General features: G+C 43.6%; 2 long non-coding RNA genes across 2 annotated transcripts; one reads left to right on the top strand and one right to left on the bottom strand.

Annotated features, from left to right (window-relative positions):
* Nucleotides 1-3,410: 3,410 nt before the first annotated feature.
* LOC138843717 (uncharacterized) lies at nucleotides 3,411-14,100 on the bottom strand. The gene is made up of 3 exons (XR_011378679.1): nucleotides 14,037-14,100; nucleotides 13,606-13,683; nucleotides 3,411-4,750 (listed from the first exon to the last, which is right to left on the bottom strand). It is a non-coding gene; the product is annotated as an uncharacterized lncRNA (long non-coding RNA).
* On the top strand, nucleotides 8,123-22,798 carry LOC138843718 (uncharacterized). Its single transcript, XR_011378680.1, has 3 exons — nucleotides 8,123-17,263; nucleotides 21,719-21,811; nucleotides 22,426-22,798. It is a non-coding gene; the product is annotated as an uncharacterized lncRNA (long non-coding RNA).
* Nucleotides 22,799-23,727: the final 929 nt, after the last annotated feature.

Genomic DNA, 23,727 nt, shown 5'->3' with positions numbered 1-23,727 from the left:
TCAGTGGGTCCTAAGTTGTAGTGTTAGGGCACAGGGGGATCAATTCGCTTTCCCCAGTATCTCTTGACAGAAACACGGATAAACAAGGAAGGCTCAGTCAGGGCTCTTGGAATGCCAGGCAGGTGAGAGAGACTCGTCAACAGGGCATGTTAATAAAATCCAGTAACTCCTATCACAAGCCACTAGGCAAGCCAGAGGCAGCCCAGCCTGGGCTTTCGCAAAAGCAAACCGGAGAAGACCGCCTGGAGCTAAGTTTGAGTTTGTTTTTTTTTAGTTTTTTAAGATTTATTTATTTACTTGAAAGTCAGAGTTACACAGAGAGAGAAGGAGAGGCGGGGGTGGGTAGAGGGATGTCTTCCATCTGCTGGTTCACTCCCCAATTGGCTGCAATGGCCGGAAATGTGCCAGTCCTAAGCCAGGAACCATGAGCTTCTTCTGGGGTCTCCCACATGGGTGCAGGGGCCCAAGGACTTGGGCCATCTTCTACTGCTTTCCCAGTCCATAGCAGAGAGCTGGATCAGAAGTGGAGCAGCTGGGACTCAAATCGGTGCCCATATGGGATGCCAGCACTGCAGGCGGTGGCTCTACCCACTACGCCACAGTGCCGGTCCCTGGAGCTGAGTTTTGAAGCCCAGAGAGTCAGCCCTAAGCAGATAGGAAACAACACGACAGAGCCCAGAGAGGTAGAACAACGGCAGGATGTATGTGTGAGTGACAAGTGTGCATGCATGTGAGTGGTCGGGTGTGAGTGAGAGTGTGAGCAAATCTTATCAGCAAGTTGGTGTTACTGGAGCATGGGAAGCCAGAGATGAAGCTGGCAGGGCAAGGAGACAGGTTATAAATAACCTTATCCATCATGTTATGGAGCTAAGCACTGAATGACAGGTTCATGGTTCCCTTCCAACTCTCTGCTGTGGCCTGGGAAAGCAGTAGAAGATGGCCCTGACATCCACGTGGGAGACCCAGAAGAAGCTCCTGGCTTGTGGCTTTGGATCAGCACTGTTCTGGCCATTGCAGCCATTTGTGGAGTGAACCAGCAGATAGAAGACTTCTCTCTCTCTCTCTCTCTCTCTCTCTCTCTGCCTCTGCCTCTGCCTCTGCCTCTGCCTTTCTGTAACTCTGCCTTTCAAATAAATAAATCAATCTTTAAAAAAAAAAAGACATTAGAAAACTTGAAAAAGCAAATAAGAAGCAGGAAGCCCTGTCATAAGGAAAAGCCGGGCTACTGCTCTGAAGGCTGCAGGGACCGAAGGGACAGTGGTGTTGGCAGAACCTAAGAGCTGCGGCTGCCCAGATGGAGATGAACCATGAAAGTGATGCAAGCAGTAGGGGAGGAGTCTGCAGAAAGAGAGCGGGGAAACACCCCTGCCCTGCAATGTGCAGTTGACTGAACCTAACTAGAAGCTTGCAGTGGTTTGAATAGGATGCGGCTCCTGAGCTTCTGTAGATGTTTAATGTTTAAACCCCGAGTCCTAGGTGAATGGTACCAGGAGCGTGGGAACTTGATCCAGTTATGGTGTCCAGGAGGTGGGCTAGTGGAAGGCCCTTACATCACTGACATGTGCCCTTGGGAGGCCGTTCCCACCAGGGGGGCGGTCGTACAAGCCTGAGAATCAGACCTGGCCCCTCTCTCTGCTTCCTCGCTCTGCGTGAGATCCTTCATCTGCGTGTTTTCTGCCATGCATCACCCTCAACAGACACCAGACCGACGGGGCCACCTGATGAACACCAACCTGTGATCCTGCAAAATCACGAACCCAACTCAGCCTGTTTTTCCTAAGTAGCCTGTGTCAAGTATCTCATTACAGCGAAGAAAAGCTGGCCAATACAAAGCGAGTTGGCCAGGGAGCCTGGAAAACATAACCTATGGTAGGAAGAAAAAAGCAGGGAAAACAGAAAATAGATTTAAGCATAAATAAGCAAGTGAATGAAGATAGAACATAGAAGAACAAGATGGGACTGGTGTTGCGGTGTAGCAGGGAAAGCACTGGGAAATGGGTTGGGTCCCAGCTGCTCCACTTCGGATCCATCTCCCTGCCTCACACCTTTCTTCAAGAAATTGTTCAGCACACCCCTGTGGCTATCTTCTGATTTATTATTCCTCAAATGGTCCGGAGGCTAAGGCATTGTTTTGCCATCAGGCATCTTTGTGTGTGTATTTTATTTTTTATTTTGCAACTGGAGATCCTCATTTAATTATCAAAGTATTTTATTCTCATTTATTTTATTAAAAAGAATGTTCTTCCATTTGCTAATTCATTCTCCAAATGCCCAACAAGAGCCAGGGTTGGGCCAAGCCAAAACCAGGAACCCAGAATTCAATCTAGGTCTCTCATGTGGGTGGTACGGACTTGAACCATCACCTGCTACCTCTCAGGGTGAACTTTATTTTTTGTTATTTATTTTATAAACATTTATTTTATTTATTTGAAAAGCAAAGTTGCTCAAAGAGAGAGGGAGAGATAGAAAGATCCTCTATCTGTTGATTTACTCCTCAAATGGCCACAACGGCCAGGGCTGGGCCAGGCAGAAGCCAGGGGCCAGGAGCTTCATCCGGGTCTCCTACATGGGTAAAGGGGACCAAGCACTTGAGCCATCTTCTGCTGCTTTCCCAGGCCAGTTAGTAGGGAGCTGGATCAGAAGCAGAGCACCTGGGACTGGAACCGGCGCCCATATGGAATGTTGGCACTGCAGGCGGTGGCTTTACAGGGGGTGGCTTTACCTACTACACCACAATGCCAGCCCCTCGGGGTGCACTTTAACAGAAAGCTGGAATGGGGAGCAGAGCTGGGACCCAAACAGGCATTCCAGCATGGGCTGTGGGCGTCCCCAGTAGCATCTTAGCTACTGTGCCCCATGCCTGCTCCTTTCAAGATAGTTTTGTCTGTTTTTATTGAGAGAGAGAAAGTGAGTGAGAGCGAAAGCAAGAGCGAGAACAAGAGCAAGAGCAAGCGAGCGAGCAAGCAAGAGAGAGAGAGAGAGCTGTCTTCTACCTGCTGGTTCACTCCCCAAATGGCTGCAGCAGCTGGGGCTGGACCAGGCTGAAGCCAGGAGCCAGGAGCTTCTGGGTCTTCCCTGTGGGTGGCAGGGACCCCAGCACTTGGGCTGTCCTCCGCTGCCTCCCCAGGCATGTTAGCAGAGAATTGGATCAGAAACACAACAGCCGGGACTCTAACAGGCACTTCAGTGTAGGATACTGGCGTTGTGAGTGGCACCCAAATCTGCTGCGCCACCACAGCAGCCCCTAGACGTCTTTTTGACAGAAGCGCTGAGCAACACTGGCTAACAGTCTTCTGTTCCATGGCCGCCTTAAATTCTATCCTAGCCTGGTTTATTTTAGAGATCAACCTGATCACCAGGATTCTTCTTTAAACCAGAAACTGTGACAACTTAGATGCCTCACACACCATGGACAGGAATTCAATCAATAGCTGATAATATTTTTGTCCTGTTAAGCATGCAGCCTAGCTGTAAAGAGTGTTACTACTGGAGATTTAAAGCTGCCAGTACATGTTGAGTATGTCCCATGCAATTATTCATAGAACTTGCTGCAACTTGCTAATAACAGCTAGCTGGATACCTGCGGCAGGTATTATTCTATTCCTGAAAATATCTGCAATGCATACAGTTGTATGCATTACTCCCTGTTGTAAGTAACAGTTGGAGTATTTCCTCCTGTAATGAAATATTTAAATATGCATCGAGCTCTCCATGGACACAACAGGGTGTCATTCCATTTTCCTGGGGTTCTCACATTGTGAACCTCTGAGCTAATCTGGCTATTTTGGAATACAAAGGTAGACCAGTTCTCAGGTGATTGTTGCAAACCTTACTGTTTGTTTAATTCTATGCTGTTACTGCCTGGGTGGTTAGGGCTTCTAGGTGTGATTTGTCTTTTATTTTTACAGCCAAGAATGCTTTTACGTGGTAAGAACTTTATTTAACCTTCTTCAGGTTAAATAAAGCCAGTTTCCTTACCATTTGTATGCCCTATTTTTTTGAGTCTTAATCACCCTTTGTGCTATGTTCTGTGTCCTTTCCAGTTTCTCCACATTCTTTTAAAAATATGAAACCTCAGACCAAATGGGAGTTTGTAACATGGGCTTCCCCAAACCTACATATATTGGGAAAATTACATCATGGTTTTTGCATGACATATTTCAGTTAATATACTGTGGAAGCATGTCCACTCCTTTAAAATAGTACTTCTGTGTTGCTGACATGTTGGCAGTGACATAAACTGAGTGTCTAGATGATAGTCTAAGACTTCCTTTTGACTATTTTAAGTTAAAGCATTGTGAAAGTTGTTACAGTGGCCATAAGTAGCATTCAAGGAAAATGTTCTTCAAAATAGATCATCATCACCATCACATTTTACATTTTGGCTACTTTGTCTTCAAAAATTTCACGATGCTAAGCACTAATTTATCAAATGGTTTCAAAGTAAAATTTTAGACATATTTCCCGGGTGTAATTTTATATTCTCAAACACAACTTTTCATGGAAGGCTCCCTTTTAATCCAGTATTCTTAAATACTTTCCTCATGTATTTTTGAGGGCTTACCTCTTTGGGGGGCTTCAAGCACAACCAACTTTGCTAAAGACTTCTCATCGCCAAATAAAATCAGCAGCTTTTCGTTCAGTTAGCATATCGGAGAAAATTTCTCTCAAAAATATTTTTATGTGATTCGATCACGTATTCACCTCTCCATTTTTGCTTAATCATGCCTCATATCACTTTTATGTAGCTCTAACAAAAGGAAAATGTCATGAATTTAGAGGTCCTGATCAATGCTTTCTTCAAGTAATGTTCTATTTGACCTTCTCTTTGGAGTTCATTAGATTACAAATAGCGTCCAACCCAATCACAGCATAAACCCATTCCTTTAGCGAGGCATTTTGATTATTGCATTAATTGACAGAATTGTGGTTGCCTCCATTTCATTTTTGTCCATAGATGACTATAATCCATTTCATTTCTGAATTGGTCAGGGTTCATTTGCAGAGAATAGCATGTACTCGAGCCATTTTAAGTGGGAACAGATTTATTGTGGGGTGTTAAATGGCTTAACAACCATTGACATGGCCAAAGAAACAAACTTGAGGTCAAGATTTAAGGTCAGCTCGCAAAGCCATTCCTCAGAACTGACCTGCTGAGGGAGCTGAAGGTACCAGAACTGTATGACTGCTCAGGTATCAGAACTCTATGACTCTGGCCACGATCAGCAAGCTGCCGCCACAGCTGCTGGCTTCAGAACCTTACACTCATTGCAATCGGCAGCAGCAAAGCCAACACCCCACCTCCTGCCTCTGGCGCCCAGGAAGCTGGTGACTGGACAGTAGCAGTGTTCTGCTAATTCTGCCACAGAAAATCCCAACTCCTCCACAACTATGTTTGCCGGTCAAGCCAACAGATGAGCCTTTGCTCTCACAAAAATGCCTCTCATTGGCTGAGTGTAAATAAGTTCTGGGTCCCAGTTGCAAAGAATCTGGGAGGCTTCCCAGCCTCTGCAGAATAGGCGAGCACACGCAAAGGATGATGGAAAAGGCCGTTGAACACCATTCTGTGGAAGTCATCAGGGCCACAGTGAAATGTCATCTTAAATGCATTGGAACTGAAACAGGCTACGCCTCCAAGCCTTGCTCTGATACATGGAACTACTTTAGTATTTGTCACTTTTAAAAAAGATAAAATGACCTTTACACTCAAGGATAAATTATGAATCACTTTTGTTATTGATGAGCATCGAAGCCCTTCTTATAAATTCTTAATATAAATATACTTCTAAGATATTTATGTACAGGATTAGGTATTATAATAGAACTCTATTTAGTGAATATTAATAAATCAGTTCTGTCCTCATGAAACAGTATTTGAGCATCTGTTATGTATATTACATTCAAGTAGGTAGAGTAGAGAATGCAACCAAATAGACATATAACATATTACACCTTCGTCTAAATCACTCAAATTATAGTGGGAAATAAAATAAACCTGATTATAGATTTTTCAAATGGAAAAAATCTAGATTCAAATCTCTCCTCCTATTTTATTTATCTAGACATATAAAATTGACACATGTGTTCATATCTATATGCTATATATGAATATACTTCAAAAAGTTTGTGGGGAAATGGAATTAAAGGATTTTGGTGCCTAAAAATTTTGACATCTGTGTATAGTTTTTTATAATATGTATTTTCCATGAAATTTTTAAAGATCTCTCATAAATCCATGTAGATATATAGAAAGAAGACTAGACATGAATAGTCCTTTGGTGAAACAGCTACTAAGTGGTTGTATTAATAAAAGCAGTAGGGGAATTACAGTATATAATAAATGATTAATAAGGGAGAGATGAAGATAAGTACCTGTAATCATTTGATCATCTGCATTGGAGCTAATTGTCGCCTTAAGAGTTAACATTTAAACCCAGTGGCTCTGTGGAGATTCACTATCACTTGACCCAGTCCTCCTCTGGTGGACATTAACTCTGATAGAGATGTGGCAGTGTTGCCTTGAGTATTGCCCTGTCACACTCCTTCAGTCGCTGCTTTCCCGGCCGCACAAGGGATCCGAGACCTCCGTCACCACATTCCCCCATCAGGTGGACAAGTGGACAGCCCTATGAAGAGGAGATGAGGCTGTGCAAGGAGAGACTGTGGGGCCAGCATGGGGTAGGCGGCAGGCATTCGTTTACTTGATGTTAAAGCAGGGATTGCCACATGTCTCTTCTGGATGGCTATGCAATATTTTGACAGTGAAGCAAGGCCACCCTTCTCCAAGTGTTTCATCACCATGGCATTGTCCAGTGTATATGATTTTTGAAAAGAATTTGAGTTACTTTTCTTGCTGTAGATGCTTTTTCACTTTGCATGGAGGGAAAAGACCACCCACATTATAATATAATTTTTTTCTGATCTAAAAGACTAATAATTTCTGATAGTTACCTAAAGCCTACTGTGTGCTAGTCATTTGTACACACTTTATGCTTTTTTTGGTCTTAATCATAATCCAATGAGTTCATTGAATTCTGGTTTTTACATATGAAGAAGTAGGCCATGAAAAAGTTTATCCTGATAACTAGTGCTGTGGTGCAGCAGGATAAGCTATTACCTGTGACACCAGCATCACACATAGGTGCCTGTTTGAGTCCCAGCTGCTCCACTTCTGATCTAGCTCCTTGCTAATGCACCTGGAAAAGTAGCAGAAGATGGCCCAAGTGCTTGTGCTCCTGCCCAAACATGGGAGACTATATGAAGCTCCTGGCCCCTGGCTTTGGCCATTTGAGTAATAAAACAATGGATAAAAGATACCATTCATTCTCTCTCTCTCTCTCTCTCTCTCTCTCTGTGTGTGTGTGTGTGTGTGTGTATAAAACTCTGCCTTTCAAAAAAATAAAAAATGAATAAAAAAAAGTGTTTTCTGTGGCTAAAAGGGTAACTGTTATAAAGCATTTTTTGTCACCAAAGCTTGTATGATAAAGATTAAAACCCTTGATTGCCAGAAAGGCTTAAAAATATAGACTTTGGGACATTTGACCTAGTTTTAAGATAAGGTTTGGTATTGCCCCTCTCCCATCCCATATCAAAATCCCAGGTTTCAGTTCTGGCTCCTCTTAGAGCTCCAGCTTCCTGCTGGTGCAGACCTAGGGACACAGCTGGGATAGTTCAAGTCCCTGGGTGCCTGCCACCAACATGGGAGACTCAGATTGACTTCCCGAATTCTAGCTTCAATCTGGCCCAGCCCTGGCTGTTGCTGACATTTGGGGTGTGAGCCGGTGGAGGAACAGTTTGCTTTCTATCTGTAATTCTCATTCTCTCGTTCTCACTGACGTTGCATAAATATAAAGCTGCCTTTTTGCCTTAAAAGACTTTCAGTTTTGTATCATAGATTTGCCTTAATAATAACTGCAAATGACTATGACTGTTAACCTCTAGTTCTGACAGCAAGTTCAAAGGCTATCAAGTTTATTGTGTGAGTGTGCACAGAAGGAAGCAAACTTTCAGGAATATATAATATATATACCTATATGTATATATCCACTGCATTTTTTGTTTGATGGCACAGCCTGCTTGAGTTTAATATCATGCTCTTTGATCTGAACAGTGAAGTCTAATATGTATAGTATAAGCATACTTAAAATTTGTATCAGATCTTGAAGTATAATTTACGTAAATTAAAATTCATTCCCTTTTATATGTACAAATCCGATGAGTTTAGACACATGTGCAGTCATGTAACGACAGCCACAATGAAGATAGGCAATGCTGTCATCATCCAGAAAGATCCCTGGCACCTGCTTTTGAAAAAATTTACTTTCAGTTTATTTGAAAGGGATGGAGATAGAGACAGTCACAAAACAGAGAGAGGTGGAGAGATCTTCCATGCAGTGGTTCACTCCCCAAATGCTCACAGCAGCCAGGGCTGGGCCAGGCCAAAGCCAGGAGCCAAGAACTGAATCCCGATTTCCCACGTGGGTGACAAGGAACCCAAGAACTTAAACCATGATTTGTTGTGCCCCCTAACCCCGCAGTGCGTATTAGCATGAAACCTAGTCAGGATAGTTACCATGCTTAGAACTTGAGCCAGGGACTCCGGGATGGGATTTGGGTGTCCGAAGCCACAGCTGAACCTCTGTGTCAGCTGCCTGCCCAGGCACCTGTGTACCATCAGTGCCCACAGCTCCTGACCAGCGCCCGTTTGATTTCTGCCCTGCAGCTTCACCTTTTCCACTACATGATATAAATCGAATCTTGGAGAAATAATCTTTAATCTCTGGCTCCCTCATTTTAAATAGTGTATTTGATTATCTTTCACGACAATTTGAGTCTAGGATAGTTAATAACAATAGGTTGCTTTTACTAATGTGTAAATGTACGAATAGTGTTGTGGTTAAGGTGTCTTCCATTATCTTTAGCCTTTTACTTAAGAAATAAACTCCACCCTAAAAAAAAAAGTTCATATTACAGACAGTAAGCAAAATCTGATCAACATAATATTTTTGCTAGGTTGCCAGATGTTTTAAAAAGCCTGAAAAAATAACTTGTAGATTTTAGACTGAGTTGCATATTTAAGATATTCTATAGGAAAACAGTTTCTTTGCAATCCTTTGAAAGAATTAAAATGAAAAATACCTAACAGACTTCGTTGTAGTTACAATATGTCTGTTGAAAGCGTGCCTTTTTCATTTGTAAAACTTTCAGTTTTGCATCAGCTTTGCCCTGATAGTAACTGCGAGTGACAGTCGCTGTTAACCTGTAGTTCTGACAGACAGTTCAAAGTCTATCAAATTTATTGTGTGAGCGAGCACAGGATGAAGCAAACGTTTAGAGTTAAAAGAGTCTCTTGGTTGTATTTCTTGTTATAGAGTTTTAAATGTAGCATTGGGGTGTCTTAAAATTGGATTTCAGCTTCCGCTCTGCACATGGAACTGAGTGGAAGCGAAAGGAAGGTGATATCTGTAACAGAAACATTCTTCCAGTGACATTTTTCACACTGCTAATTCTTCAGCAGACTATCTTCAGGGTCATCGCTATAATCTTTTAATGGCTTTGTGGAGATATAATGTAAGTATGTTAAAATTCGCTCATTTACAGTGTACACCTCAGTCATTTTGTGTGTATTTACAGAGATGGGCAGCCATCTTTCTAATTCCACTTTAGAACATTTTTATCACCCCCGAAAGAAATATTGACGCAGGAGCAGTGACTCCCCCAGTCCCAGGCAACCACTAATGAACTTTCTAAATGACAGAGATTTTTAATTTGGTAGAATCATTTTTTTAAACCCTGTAAGTAGAAAAGGATATTTTCATATTTACTCATGTTAAGTTCTCTAATTTTAGACATTAACTTATGGCAATTCCTTATTACTCTTGCTAGGATACCTAGATCAAAGTACAGTTTTTCTAAAAATAGTTCTTTTTTAAAAAATGTATCTTTGCTTTCTTCCTCCATTGCGGTGTGGAAAGCTCTTTCTTTGAATCTTTGAACACATAGGAGGGACAGCTGGTACTGAGGAAAGCAAATATTAGCCTGAGTGGTTCCAAAACCCCTTCCTTTAGCAATTAACAGGGAGTTTACATAACTAAAAATATTTCAGAAGCAGGCATTTTCTCCACAAGTGGCTTAGTGAAAGTAAACAACAAAAGTTGAAAATATATGAACAGTAGCATTTGTGTTGTGTGTGTTTTCCTAGGGTGTAGATGTGCACCGTGTCTAAATGGGCACACTCGTTGGGTAGGGTGGAGAGGGGCGTGCCTCTCAGCTGCTCTGTGCTCTGTGCTGCTGACCTCAGCTCTTGCCTGAAATTGTACTTCTGGTAGAGAAAACAGAGCTGCTAGTTCTGTCTGTGACAAAGATCTCACTGGTTGAAGACAAACGTGTGACTGTTAGAAATGCAATGCTTTCCAGATACGCACTTCTCAGAAAGTAGATTCATCGGGAAGAAGGAAACAGAAAACAGGTTCCACTGGGGTCATGGGATCTCAGTTAATGTCTTTTTTTTTTTCTCTCTTTAAGATTGTTTGTTTGTTTTGATTTTGTTTATTTGAAAGGCAGAGAGAGAGAAGGACAAAGATCTCCCCTAATGCTTGCAATAGCCTGGGCTGGGCGGGGCCGCATCAAGAACAGGGAACTGAGTTCAGTTTTCCCACATGGATGGTGGGATTCGTGTACTTTGCCATCACCCGCTGTCTCTCTGGGTGTGCATTAGCAGGAAGCTGGAGTCAGGAGGAGAGCCCGCACTCAAACCCATGCACTCTGCCATGGGAGGTGGGCGTCCCAAGCAGTGTCTTAACTGCTGGGCCAAACGCCCACTCCTCATTGGACACCTTACGGTTGACTTTAGTATTTCAAAACAAAAGGTTATGGTTCAGTTTACTCAGCTATGTTTGTTAAAATTTACTTTTCCTGCTTGCTTCTGTGGTAGCTATTTATTGCCTTCTAACAACGAATCCCCAAATTTAGTGGCTTCAAACATCCTCTTGTTTCTCACAGTAACCAAGGGGCAAGGAGGTAGGGAATGGCTTGGCTGCGGGGTGGAGGCTCAGTGGAGTTCACACCAGGAATGGCGTCTTGGAGAGGCTTCCCTGGGGCTAATGGTGACCCATTCACAAGCCAGCAAGTTGGCCGCAGCTGTTACCGAGAGATCTGTTTCCTTTTACCTGCATAGCGAGCCTTGAGTATCTCTAACCTGGCACCTGCCTTCCCCCGAGTAAGCAGCACAAGAGGACAAGGCACAGGGGCAGTCACTGGCCTTCCGAAGCCATCTGTCTTTCCTGGTCCCACAGTGCAGCCCTGGGTCACTGTGGGAACAGACATACCAGCGCCCAGGCACCGTGGAGCAGAGAATCAATCCAGGCCCTTGACAGGCCATACTTTTTCTGGGAATCCTTACAGACCATTTTTAAATCATACCGAAATGCAAAGTCATTGAGTTCTTTGCAAATATAAAAAAATTCTGTTCGGTATATATTTATACTTTTCAAATATAAAAATCTCTGCTGAACAGCAGAAACTTGATGAAAATATATATCTATTGTAGATTAGTCATCTATTTAAAAACATGCGAGGTGGGAGCAGGTGGTTCGCCTAGCAGTTGATACGCACATCCCACATCCAAGTGCTTGGCTGTGGCTCCTGACTCCAGCTTCCTGCTAATTCAGAACCTGGGAGACAGCAGTGATAGCTCAATTAATTGGGTTCCTGCCACGCATAGGAGGGGGCGTGGACTGAACTCCCAGCTGAACCAGTCCCAGCCATTGTGGGCATTTGAGAAATAAACCAGGAGATGGGAGCTTTCTCTTTGTGTATCTCTGCCTCTCAAATGAATAAGTAGAAACTGTAAAAGCACATGGCATATGCCCAGAACTGTGCTTAAGAGATGTGACAGTCATCTCAGAATTTTATCTAAAGGGTATTTGTGTAGCATCTTTTCAGAATGATATCCTCTGCCAAAAGTTAGGTACCGGTTTCAACTCTAAAGTCCCCAGGATTGTCCCTAAGCCTCCTGCTTTCTTTGGGAAATTCTGGTTTTCCTTGGTCTTGAAAAGAATCAAAATGCCACCTATTAGAGAAAGAGAAACCTAGATTCTATCCAAGCTTTGTTTCCAATATTGGAATGCATTAAGCAGATTCATTGAGCTGTTCATGTTTCTACCTTGGCTCACAAGAGAAAAAGTCTTGAAGGATCTGTACCGGAGTGTTAACAGAGGAAATCCTAGACGTTTAAGGACCATTCCACTCCTTCCTCTTGAACAACAACCCTCTCTCTGACAAACTGCTCCTTTGCCTGTTCCAGCCAATTGATCTAAATAGGAGCTACCATGTTCCTTTTGATTCCATTTCACTGGCTGCAGGCATTGGCCAACTGACCACACAGGACACCCTGGCCACAGTGACTGATGCAGAGATTAGCCAGTGACCGAAGCCTGGCTAAACCGAGGTCTTCCTCAAGGCTTTGCTAACTGACTGCTTCTAAGCGCAGGAGGCAGACTTCTCTCTCCTACAGTCACAGAGATGATTCTTGACCTGCTGAGGATCGCTTTAATCCCCAGTGGAAGAAAACCAGCCTGAGAGGATGTGGTTAACGTGAGAGAAATGTGGGGGTGAGCCAGAACTTGAGTCCCTGGTTCCCAGAGTTCCGGAGAACTCCACACTTGCCTTTCGGAGGCCTTGGCTACCTGAGCCAACAAAACTCCCTCTGTCAGATGGGCCAAGCTGGGCCTCTGGTACTCATATCCAGAAGCCCTGACTGGCACCTCTTGAGAAGGAATTGGAGATACTTCACATTCAGCTTTATTTCTTGTGCTAATCAAAAATTTTCTTTTTTTGGCAACAAGTGATAGGAAGTCTATTTGAGCTAGCATCAACAAAGAAGGGCTTATTAGCTCATTTATCCACATGTAGGATGGGCGTTAGAACCTGACCTACAGAAGACCTAGAAGCAAGGATCTAAACACCATCACAAGTGTCTATTTTTCTTTCTGACTCTCAGCCTTAGCCTCAGCTGTGGCCTTGTCCTTTTTGCCAGGTGTGTTCATGGCCGCACTCTCAGGCAGCTCACATCCTCATGATGTCTGATAAGAAAACGCTTGCTCCCCTCTTGAGTTAGCAGAAGTTTCAGGCAAGGCCAGACTGGATCACAGGCCTACGCCTGCACCAGTCACTGTGGTCGGCATCGTAGGTTCCGTCATGACCCAAACTGAGTCACACGCCCTCTGCCTAACCGTCACCGATGGCCCGCCATGACCTGTGGCAGCCTCTATCTGGAAGCAGTGTCCTGAGCGAGAGGGAAGGAATTGCCCTTCAACAAATGGAGAGAGAAACTGACTCAAATGTGGTTGACTAGAAAGTCATTATGAGTGGGCATCTGCTCTAAATTTTGTGTATACCATGTTCTACACTGTCTGTATATTTTACAACAAATAGGTAGCACTTCAAAAATATTAAAACCAAATAATCTGTATTATATTTCATATGATTTATATGTTATGTAACATGTTATATAAAGTTATAGAATATAGATTTATTTGATTTTAATATTAAATGCTTACCCCCCCCCAAATATCAAATTTATTCAAAACTACAGATGCAGAGTACCTTCTCATGTTGTCCTGGATCACGGCCTTGAGTGTCTTCCTTCTTCAGAGGTAATGAGAGGAACAAGTGAAAACATTTCTTTGGGAAACAAAGATTTGGAACACAACAGCACAGTTAATTAAACCAGGGGCTATGACTGGATCTGTAATCCTCATATTACCTTCGAAAAACAACAGTCTCTCTCCCTTTTCTTAATAAAAAATAATGATAGCAACAATAAAAACACTATTTGTGTTTTAAATATAATTACTAGACGAAGGGAAGGGGGCTGCAATGCTTTATAAATACCATCTACAAGTAGCAGTTTTAGTCATTTGCTTTATATTGTTATAAGAAGTAATCCTTTTAGCGGAGATATAAAATTATCCTGAACTGCCAAATGATTATTTCAGTTCATTTGGTATGTCATTTCGTATTCAGTGAACACCAACCTGTTCCGGAACCTCTATAAGGCACAAACTGTGGCCTGTGGCCTGGACCCTGGGGTTGCTCAGCACGAATTCTGCTGGCTCCTCTGGGACACTGCAGCCTTTTGTTCATGCAGTGTTTGCCCCTGAAGCAAACCGCAGATTTCCAAAGTGCGTGTGTGAGCGTCTGAAAGGATGTGGGTCAGCTCTGTCCATCGTGTTTAGATGCGCGTGTGAACATCTGAAAGGATGTGGGGTCAGCTATCTCCACCGTGTTTAGAATGAGAGGATGACAAGTGCAAAGCCTCTAAGAAGCTTAAAGTCAAGACGAAAGTAGAGATGAGAGACATTTGCACACAGTTGTGTTTGTCTTTTGTAGGCAAAATGATGATGATGATGATAAATGTCAGTCTCTGGAGGCGAGAAAGGAGAGCTGTGTAGTTCTGGCACCTCGGGGAATTTTGTGTACCTTTGGCAGGCTTTTCAGAAAATAGTCTGTATGGGAGGGAGGGTGGGCCCCAGCTGGCTGGGAATTCACCCAAGTGTGTGCTGGGGGACTCCAGCAGGAAGGGACATGGGCAGATTCAAATTTCATTCTGTGCTTCTGCTCCATGGGAGGTGACTTTTGATCTACATTGCTAACCCTTATAGATCTCAGTTTCCTCATCTAAATTTAAATGTATGTATGTATGATTTTATTTTTATTTTTCATTGTATTCATTTGAATGCCGACAGAGATCTCCTGTGTACTGGTTTACTTGGCCCACAGAGCCAGGGCTGGGCCAAGCTGCAGTCATGAGATGTGAACTCAGTATGAGGCTCCTACATGGGTGGCAGCGGCCCGAGTACCTTAGCTACAGCCTACTGCCTCCCAAGGTGCACGTTAGCAGGAAGCTGGAATCAGAAGCGGAGCAGGGACTCAAATCCAGGCACGTGAGGTGTGGGTATCCCAAGCAGCCTCCTAACCATTACACCAAATGCCTATTTTATACAACTCACCCACCTGCAGACGGGCGTGGACAGTCACGACTTACATGCTTCCCCTTGAGTGGGAACACTGAGTTCAGACTGCCTTCTCACTGTCTGCTTTGCTCATTCTTGTGCTGCCTCCCGGTCTGCTGGACACTTCCAAGATTCTCTGGCCCGCAACCTAGAAACCCAGTTCTTCATCACAACGGCCTGTCCTCAGCCACCACCCAGCCCCCAGGTCCTGTCTCTCTCCTTCTGGCTTAGCTGTGCCACCCACCTTAGAGAAGGCAGAGAACAGAACAGTAGGACCTACTACTTAGCGTGTGGTTGATGGAAGGCTTTAGTTGCTACAGGTTTACATTTTGAAATACCATGAGAACCAATGGAATGTGGAACTCAGGTGGTAAAATTAATGATGGTTCATTAGCAGAATGATACATGTTCAGTGATTATAGTCTAAGAGTTCTTTACAGAGAGTTTGTGGGGTACAGCTCCTTTCATCTGGCACTACCTGGCCGTGGCCATGGCTTTCCAGAGACTGGCCTGCAGCTTTGAAGAACCAGGCACTGCACAGAGAAAGAAGGAGTCTGATGTTGCCAAGTGAACTCAAAGAGATGTCTACAGGAAACTGAAGCACACATCTTGACTTACTTGGACAAATGCAGCTGACCAACGGACTGGAATCTCAGGGCACTGCCTCCCTTAGAGCGGCCCAGTGTGTTGGGGGTGGTTTAGTGAGAAGTGGAAATGCAACCAGGAGGGAAGCCAGCCTGGAGGGATTCTCATCCAGGCTGGTGAACAGGCCAGACCATCCCAGAGAGCGTGTCTTCCTCAGCCAAGACGCCACATTCACAGTCATTGGACTCCGCTTCTCAGAGCTCCACCTGCTTCTGTGGAGGGGTCTTTTCCGCTATATGTACGTCATTGTTGAAATTTTGTCCTTACTTATGGTCACATCCATTTGCACCTCCCTTAAATAATCCAAAACCTCCTGATAGGAGTCCTTTTTGTGTTTATCCCCAAAGCTATCTTCACTGTTGCCAGCACTTGGGTTATTCTATTTTTTTTAAGATTTTATTTATTTGAAAGACAGAGTTACACAGAAAGAGAGAGAGAGAGAGAGAGAGAGAGAGAGAGAGAGGTCTTCCATCTGCTGGTTCACTCCCCAAATGCCCACAATGACCAGAGCAGAGCTGATCTGAAGCCAGGAGCCAGGAGCTTCCTCTGGGTCTCCCATATGGGTGCAGGGGCCCAAGGCCTTGGGCATCCTCTGCTGCTTTCCCAGGCACATCAGCAAAGAGCTGGATCAAAAGTGGAGCAGCCAGAACACAAATTGGTGCCCATATGGGATGCTGGTGCTGCAGGCTGTGCGTTAACCAGCTGTGCCACAGTGCTGGCCCCTCTTGAGTTATTCTTTTTAATTTTTTTAAAGATGTATTTATTTATTTGAAAGACAGAGTTACAGAGAGAGAGAGAGAAAGAAAGTAAGAAAGTCTTCTATCTGCTGGTTCACTTCCGACATGGCTGCAATGGCTGCAGCTGGGCCGATCTGAAGCCAGGAGCCAGAGTTTCTTCCCAGTCTCCCACACGAGTGCAGGGGTCCAAGAAATTGGGCCATCTTCTACTGCTTTCCCACGCCATAGCAGGGAGCTGTATTGGAAGCGGAGCACCTGCGACCTGAGCTGGGGCCCATGTGGAATGCTGGCACCGCAGATGGCAGCTTTACCTGCTACATCACAGCGCCAACCCCTGGGTTATTCTTAGATATGTTCACTATCAGCAATCCTGTAGAGAAAATAATCTTATTTTCCTTGTTTCTAGTTTCACCCATCCACGTTAGGAATAAGCCACTTCAATGCTTATTCAATATCTAAGGCTCTGGAAAAAGTAATTTTCTAATTCTAGGTCCATGAATAGCAGAATCAAGTTTGTTGATGGCTTCAGGTCTTGCCTAATAGATTTGATCATACAGTATTGGGATTACCATCCAGATAGCTGGAGTCACTGATGTAAAAGCTGTTAATCAGAAACACTGTCTTGCATCACTTGGGGCCATGTCTGGGGGAAGATTTCGAAGTTCTGTTTATCAGTAATGATCACCATCATGTAAAATTCAGTGAATGATGTCAAACGTAGTTTGTGGCCAGAGTATAAAAAGGACTGAAACTTTAGAGGAAGCTCCTGGGTTCTCGGCTAACATTACCCTCATCTGGAGACCTGTGTGTGCTTCTGGTTCCTGGCTTCAGCCTGGCCCAGTCCTGGCTATCGCGGTCATTTGCAGGGTAAACCAGCAGATGGAAGAGTCTCTCTCTCTCTCTCTCTCTCTTACTCTTTCAAGTAAATAAATAAATCTTTTAATAAGAAAATTGCCGCTAACCAAAACAGCTGTTGTTTTTAAAAAGAATGCATTCTCCTACTACATTCTCATTAACCCACTTCCCATACTCACTTTTTCCTTCTTTGATTCTAACACATAATTTTAACCAGTTCCCTAAATGATATTTGAATTTATAAAATCAGAGATTTAATCAAATGATTTGTTCATCTTTCTCTTAAGCACTCAGTGTCTCCACTTGTCAGCAAGACATCTTCTTGTTCCAGCTGGTTCTTGACACTTTCAGGATCCCAAAACCGTTAAGGAGGGTAAAAGACTATGCCAACTTGAAAAGTAGCTGTTTGACAAATGAGGAACGAAGTACTACTAATAAACGGGCATAATTAGTGACAACCCCTGTGACTCCTGTGACTGAATCATGGGGACAAAGCCATCAGCTTCAACCTGTAGGTGACTGCCTGGGTCCAGTTTAGATAGGATGCTGAGCATGTTCTGTTTTTTGAAACATAGACTGTGTGAATCAGTTGTATCAAGTCATAAATTCAGTGACTCTCTGAAGCACCTGCATTTTTTTTTTTTTTTTTTTTTTTTTTTTACAGGCAGAGTGGACAGTGGGAGAGAGAGAGACAGAGAGAAAGGTCTTCCTTTGCCTTGGTTCACTTTCCAATGGCCGCCGTGGCTGGCGCACTGCGCTGATCCGAAGCCAGGAGCCAGGTATTTCTCCTGGTCTCCCATGGGGTGCAGGGCCCAAGGACATGGGCCATCCTCCACTGCCTTCCTGGGCCACAGCAGAGAGCTGGCCTGGAAGAGGGGCAACCGGGACAGAATCCAGCACCCCAACCGGGACTAGAACCCAGTGTGCCGGCGCCGCTAGGCAGAGGATTAGCCTAGTGAGCCGGGACACTGGCGCACCTGCATGTTTTAAAAAAGAGAGAGAGTGGGCATTGTGGCACCATGGGTTAAGCCTGTGCGTGGGACACCAGCATCCTGTACCTGAGCGCCACTTTGAGACCTAGCAGCTCTGCTTCTGGCACAGCTTCCTGCTAATGCATCATGGGAAGAAATAATGGCTCAATTGCTTGGGCCCCTGCCACCCACATCAGAGACCTGGGTGGAGCTCTAGACTTCTGGCTTTGGCCTCATCCAACCCTGGCTCTTGTGGGCATTTGGGGAGTGAGCTAGCAGATGGAAGATCTCTCTCTGTCTGTCACTCTGCCTTTCAAGTATATCAAAATAAATAATAAATGTTTTTAAATGATTCTATCTACATTTTTACATTTTTTTAAATGTAAACTTTGATTTTGGAATGATTTCAAATTTACAAGAAATTTTCAAGAATAATAGAGAATGTCCATATCCACTTTGTACAGATTAATTCTTGAAAATTTCATATCATTTTAGAAGCATTTCAGAATAGGTTGCATGCATCTTGTCCCTTTATCCCCTTACAACTCAGTGTGTATTTCTTATAAATAAGTACATTTTTATATAATCACAACAGTGTTAACAAATGAAGGAAATTCATTAAAACTAGAATTTTTAAAAACCTTTCTTCGAGAGGCAGAAAGAGACAGAGGGAGAGCGAGTGAGCTCCCATCCACTCATTCACGCTCTCAAATGCCCATAACAGCCCAGGTGGGCCAAAGCCAAACCTGGAGCTGGGAACCCAGTCAAGGTCTCCCATATGAGCAGCAGGAATCTGACCAGTTGAGTCATCACCTGCTGCCTCCCAAGATCTGTATTATCAGGAAACTAGAATCAGGAACCAGAGCTGGGATTCGAACCCAGGTGCTCCAGTGTGGGCCATAGCTGTTGTAACAGGTGTCTTAACCTCCAGGCCAATCACTTCCCCTTGTTAGAATATTTTGATCTACTCTAGAATTCCTGTTCCAGTTGCGTCAATGTTTTCAACAGTGAGCTCTATAGCACTTCCTTCTTCAGTACACGATTCACTCTCGATTGTGCATTACATTCAGTTGCCATTGCTGTTCATTTCACTTGCATCTGAAATGGTGCCTTAGCCTATTCTCATGACTTTGATATTTATGTTTCGCAGGTGGTTGTTTCACGGTGATAGCTCCCCTTGGGGTTGTTGGTTGTTTTCACGTGATTAGATCTAGGTTAGGCTTCGTCATATGAATGACGTTATGACCTCATGGTTTCCTTCCATGGGTACTCTCACTGAGAGTTTCATGCTGGTCACCTGGTCAAGGTGATGGATGCATAGGCAGAAAGTTAGTCTGGAAGTCACAAGCCCTCATGTGTAATTGCATCCTCATACTTGTCGATCAAAACACCGCCGTTCCCAGGATCACAGTTAACATCTTCTTAACCTGGGATGTGAGCAGAGCGCCGTGAGAATACAATATTGAGTCCACTTGTGGGGGTGGCCTTACACCTGGAGGGACACTGCCCTGACCCCTTAAAGTAGACCAACAGCTGGGAGGGGTCTCCCCTCCTCCATCTCTTCTCCTTTCAGGAGAATCTTCTTGCCTAGTGCCCATTTGTGACTGGCATTTCTCTGTGTGGGACATCCCATGGCCATGGGTATGTGTGTTTGCTGCTTCTCATCTTTTGAATAAATTCATCACTTTGTGTCTTTTATCTATATTAGCACTTAGGATGTTTGTGCATGACGAGAACCTGAAGTAGAAGTTAATATCCCCTCACCCACATCAAAAGTGTGCTCCCATTTCTCACCTGCATAGTTTACTGTTGTCCTCTTGGGGGTGCATAAGCATTTATGGGGTCACATTTTAGACCAGGGTTTGCAAAAATGTATTTTCTACAGGGGCAGGTGTTTGGCCTGCTGACTAAGTCCCTGGTTAAGATGCCCACATCCTGCTAATGCACACTCTGGAAGCCAGCAGAGATGTTTCAAGTAGTTGTATTCTTGCCACCTGGACTGAGTTCCAGGTTCCTGGCTTGGGCTCCACTCCCAACTATTATAGGCATTTGGAGAATGGACCAACATATGGGAACTCTGTCCCTCTGTGTGTCTTGCTCTGAAATAAAAATAATTAAATTTTTAAAATGTAAAAATACATTTTCTATATATGTCATGATTCCTGCCATGTGTATTCAAATCTGTGTGTATGTGTGTGTGTATATATATATATATATGTATGTAACAATGTGTAATGTAACATGTGTAATGATGTGTAACATTGGTCTATAATAGGCAGTAGAACACAGTGATTGAGACTGTAGACTCTGGAGCCAGGTGTCTTAAGTTTGAAATCAGATTCCTCCACTTTCTTGCTGGAAAACATGCTCAGTTAGCCTAATTCCCTTTACTTCAATTTCATCCTCTAGAAAAATGTAGAGGATAAAAATACTGTCCTGGGTCATGGTGTTTTTACAGGAATCAAGGAGTTAATGGCACATAGTGAGCACTCAGTAATAGTGGCTTTCCAATGGGTACTCACATGTACTTTTAAGGACACTCTTTTTAAAAGATGGTAAATAAAATTCAAATAATGTAGTCTTTTTTTAGATGTAGCCATTATTCTACCCCCAGATCCTAATATATAGCATTTAGATTAGTGCAGTTTTTATCAATGACTGATGCAACTATTTTGTCTTCCTCACTCACTCATATTCATAATAATCTCTTAGTATGTGTCAGGCACAAATGTAGACACTTGGTATACAGTGGTGAACCAGAGAGCACTCATGGAAATTATATTCTATTGAAGACTGTAGTTAAGCAATAAATATATAAATTAAGATAATTAAGATAACTTTGAATAACACTAAGAGTTCTGAATAAAACAGAACTGGGCAATGCAATAGAGTACCAGAGTGGCAACATTACCTGACTGGGTCATGGAAACTGATACTGCATACCTGCACTCTTCAATGTCTTCTTATTGCTCAACTAACAAAATTTTTATAGAATTATAATTTGAACTGAAACAATATGGCACAAATTCTTTCTGGTTCATTAAGTTCCTTATAAATAACGTATTGTCATCGTTGTGTAGTTTTTCTACTGATTGCAAAACATGTATCAGTTCAGCTGATCTGAACAGTGCTACTCTTTGTTGTAAATACACATGCCCTTGACATCATAGTTTCTTAAGATGCTGATGTTGTTGACTTCATCGTTCTACTTAGGTCACTGCATAAACACTTGTTCCTTCTTTCTTTCTGCTGTATTTTCTATCTTGTTAAGGATGAAATTATCCTTGTAAATGTGCTTCTTTGTGTCCAAAGCAAAAAGCAAAAACAAAAAGACGGGTGACACTTAGCACATAGCATTGCCATCCCTTGATTTCTTCACTCTCGGTTACCCAGTTCTGAGTTGCACGGCCTCAGGGATGCCACTGCATCTGGAGATTTTCTTATGTACCTTGAGTTGTCTTATTCCTCATTTCTCACATAAGCCTCTTGAACGCAGGGTACTCTGGGGGTTAAAAGTCAGATTGGCGTTTGAAGCTGGCACTTGGCCCTTACCGACTGTGTGACTTCGGGAATCTCTCCAAATTGTAAGGTAACTGAAGTTTGGATGGCACTAGGTTGGATTCGATGCAAGGATTCCAAAAAGTTCATGGAAAACAGAATTAAAAGTTAAGTTTATTTTGGTGTAAAAATGTTTGAAATCCATGCAATTTTCTTGTATTATACATTTTCCATGAGCTTCCTGAAATACCCTCATATAGGTGAAATCTGAAATGGCGTTTGCCTGGGGCTCAAGGTGCCCATCAAATGTGATCCCCTCTTCCTCCATGGGTACCCCTAATAACCTTTGTGGTGCTAAGGAGCTTCCCTAAGGAGCCCCTGAAACTAGCCAGCTCCCTTGGGGGCAGAGTTTCTCATCAGGAGAGGAGAAACAAATGCCTGGAGCATGAGGTCATTGCCAAAGCTACCCTGACAGGCTGGTTGGGGCTTGCTTCACCTGGGAATCAAGGGCCCAGAGGCCCAGGGACCTGGGCTGTGCTGGAGAAAGCTGGGAGGGAGGAAGGCCAGGAAGCAAGCTCTGTCCTTCTGAGCTGTGTGCTTTGTATCCTGTTGGGCAGCTGCAGATACTCTTGACCTGGCTGGGTGTGTGCCGCTGGAATTGGGAGCCTCACTCTTTTTATTATTGTTGTTGTTGTTTTTTCTTAGATTTTGCAAAAGTTTACTGTTGTGGTCAAAAAGCAAACAGCCGGGGCCAGCCTGTGGCTCAGTGGGTTAAAGCCCCAAGCTTGCAGCACCGGTATCCCATATGGGCACCGGTTCGAGTTCCTGCTGCTCCACTTCCGATCCAGCTCTCTGCTATGGCCTGGGAAAGCAGTAGAAGATGGCCCGAGTGCTTGGGCCCCTGCACCTGTATAAGAGACCTGGAAGAGGCTCCTGGCTCAGCTCAGCTGTGGCCGTTGCAGCTATTTGGGGAGTGAACTTGTGGAATGGAAGACATCTCTCTCTATCTCTGGCTCTACCTCTCTCTGTAACTCTGTCTTTCAAAAAAATAAAATCTTTTTTGAAAAAAAAAAAAAAAGCAAACAGCCAGACATTTGATCACCTCTGTAAGTCTGTCATGTTTTTATTTATGTATTTGGAAGGCAGCGTGACAGAGAGAGAGTGAGAAAGAGATCTTCCATCTGCTGGTTCATTCCCCAAATTGCCACAATGGCAGAACTGAGTCAGACCTAAACCAGGAGCCAGGAGATTTTTCTGGGTTTCCTTCATGGGTACAGGGGCCCAAGGACTTGAGCCATCTTCTACTGCTTTTTCCAGGCCACAGCTGGATCAGAAGTGAAGCAGCTGGGACTGAAACCAGCACTCATATATATTGCTGGTGTTGCAAGTGGTGGCTTAATTTTTGAATAGTATCTTAAAAATGCATATTCCAACCATTGCTAGAAAAATAAATCGAGTCTACTTAAGACACTTCAGAAGAAAGCTGACTTCAAAATTTTCACCCAAGTGACAGTGTTTTAAGTACAGTCAATCTGTCTCCCACAGATGTTAGCCAGAACACTGCCTTTCTCTTTGGAGAAGAATGTAGTGCTAAAGGGAGACAAAACACATACAAAAGACTGGCCTCCTCTCAAGCCTGCTGCTCACTGTCTGGAGCTACAGAGATTATATGACAGTAGTATTCCCCTGGGCCTTCTGTGCAAATCTGCATACAAGTTTCGTAAGAAACACAGCATAAATTTATTTGGCCTGCAACAAACACAAGAACGCAGATAAGGAATCCAGAATCACACAGTTTACAGAAGAGTAATGAGCAAAATGTGTCTCCATTAAAGAGTAAAAGTTGGACCTGGTATTGGGGTGCTGTGGGTTTTGAGCTGCCACCCACCTGTGATGCTGGCACCCCATATGGGTGCGATTCGAGTCCCAGCTGCTCTACTTCTGATCCAGCTCCCTGCTAATGCACCCAAAAAAGTAGCAAAGGATGGCCCAAGTGTTTGGGCCCCT

Source organism: Oryctolagus cuniculus, chromosome 9, assembly GCF_964237555.1.
Source record: "Oryctolagus cuniculus chromosome 9, mOryCun1.1, whole genome shotgun sequence".
Lineage (NCBI taxonomy): Eukaryota > Metazoa > Chordata > Mammalia > Lagomorpha > Leporidae > Oryctolagus > Oryctolagus cuniculus.
This window is presented reverse-complemented; position numbering and strand designations above follow the sequence as displayed.